The sequence below is a fragment of the Thamnophis elegans genome, chromosome 5 (genome assembly GCF_009769535.1).
Source record: "Thamnophis elegans isolate rThaEle1 chromosome 5, rThaEle1.pri, whole genome shotgun sequence".
Classification (NCBI taxonomy): domain Eukaryota; kingdom Metazoa; phylum Chordata; class Lepidosauria; order Squamata; family Colubridae; genus Thamnophis; species Thamnophis elegans.
Window position 1 is genome coordinate 85,406,723 of NC_045545.1, and position 2,475 is coordinate 85,409,197.

Below are 2,475 nucleotides of genomic sequence, written 5' to 3' on the forward strand. Positions count from 1 at the left end.
AACATTGGTAACGGCAGAAATGTTCACAGATTCACGGTCTCACTATCAAACCCTGACAGTCTCAGCAGTGGTGCAGCTGTCGCTACCGGATCACCGGAACTGGACAGAACCGGCTGAATACCACCTTTGAATCTCATATAGATGAATGTCCATATGCAATGCAATGGTCATAAGTCACTTTTTTCAGTGCTGTTGTAACTTTGAACAGTCACTAAATGAACTATTGTAAGTCTAGGACTAACTACTATGTATACAGTTAGTCCTTGATTCACAGTTCATTTAGTGACTGTTCAAAGTTACAACAGCACTGAAAAATGTAACTTACGACCTTCTTTATACTTACGACTGTTGTAACATTCCCATGGTCATGTGATCAAAGTTCAGATGTTTGGCAACTGCTTCATATTTATGACAATTGTTGGGTCCTAGTCATGTGATCACTTTTTGTAACCTTCTGACAAACAAAGTTAATGGGAAAGCCAGATTCACTTAACAACCATGTTACTAACTTAACTGCAGTGATTCATTTAACATCATAGCAAAAAAAGTCGTAGAATGGGACAAAGTTCACTTAACAATTGTCTCGCTTAGCAACAGAAATTTTGATCTCAATTGTTGTCATAAGTCGAGGACTATCTGTAGTATCATACTATATGCTTGTAAAATCAGTGCAATTAAAATCAATATAATTCAGTCTTTTTATTGCCACCAGAAGGGGGAAAGTTGAGCTAAATTACTGGAAATATGACGTCCAAATCCTGACTTAATAACACTTCAAAGACAGAGGCACACATAACTGTTTCTCACAGTACGACTGACCCTAATACTATACAATTAATCTCCTCAACGAAAGATTTTTTCGTATGTAGCAAACAACAAAGCAAAATAATTGGGAAGGGGGGAATGTGTATTATTCACTGATTTTAGATGGTGGAGAAAAGAATGGCTGAACATACTTCCTAGCTATATTTGAAAGTCTGAGAAAATATTTACAGCTTGTAAAAAGTTCACTATGTTCTAATGTATTAATATTTTTGGCTTTCTATCAACTTTCCAGAACATTTATTTTTCATCTTGCAGTGGCTGTATAAAACATTTCAACAACAACAAATGAAGCCAACTGTATTTTTCATTTAAATAGTTCACCATCCACTTTCTTCTTAAGAAGGGTTTTCTATCGAAAACACAGTGATGCACTGATTTATACTGTGAGGCAACTTATACTCAGTTGTATAAGTAAATGCAGCACAGAATGTAAGCAGGCTTTGTTTAAACCAGGGGGACTATGGGCCTTTTTCAGTCTGTGAACTTCAACTCCCAGAATTCCTCAGGAATTCTGGGAGTTGAAAGTTCACAGACCATACAAAGGCCATTGTTTCCGATCCCTGGTATAAATTGTAACAGTTCTCATTTATTATTAATCCTATGTTAATCTTAAAGTTAGACTACTGTTTCTTTATAACATCTGCTTATTTGAAGTAAGCAGGAATTTAATAAAATGTATCATTCAACTGAGCATAGGAAGGAAGTGAATGATGAAATCAAAAAGTTTTGTAAGAAATGGAATCCTAATTTGCATGATAGAAATGTGTTTGATGAGCTATAAAGTTAAATGCTAGAATGTAGCCTTTAAATTGTTATTTTGAATTTGCCGTATCATTTCTACATGGCAGAAAATGTGATAATTCTGCACAGCTAAATAAGCAATAAAAGTGTTAAATCTGTAGGGCCAAATGCTTTAAAACAATACAACATGATGTTCTGAAACAGCTGTTCACAAGCAGGACCTTAGCTGTTCTGCTGTGATCTAATAAAAACTACCTTTAGGAAAACTCAGGACAAAAGCTAAGACTCTGTGTGTGTGTGTGTGTGTGTGTCTCTGTCTCTTTCTCTCTCCCTCTGTCCCTCTTTCATTATTTCTTTCTCTCATTCTCTCCTTTTCTCCCTCTCTCCCTCTCCCTCACACTCCTTCCCTCCCTTCCTCTCTTTCATTCTTTCTCATTCTCTTTCATTCACCCTCTCCCCCCTCTTTCATTCTCTCTCTCCCCCTCCCTCTGTTCCTTTCATCCTTTTCTCTCTCTCTCTTTCTCCCTCTCTCTCACACTCTTTCCCTCCCTCCCTCCCTCTCTGTCCCTCTTTCATTCTTTTTTCTCTCGTTTTCTTTCTCCTTCCCCCTCTCCCTCACACTCCTTCCCTCCCTCTCTCCCTCTCTCTGTCCCTCTTTCTTTTTCTCTTATTCCCTCCCTCTCTCATTCTTTATCTTTCATTCTCTCTCTCATTCCCCCCTCTCTCCCCTCCTCTCTTTCTTTCCCTCGCTCTCGCTCTCTCTCTCACACACACACACACCACTGTTTGCCCTCTTATCTCAAGCGTGAAGCCAGGATCCTGCCCTCCTCTGCAGCAACTTCATCCATCCAGCCACCCTTGGCAGAAGCGCCCGGGCTCCACCTTCCGTCCCTCCGCGTTGCCCAGCCG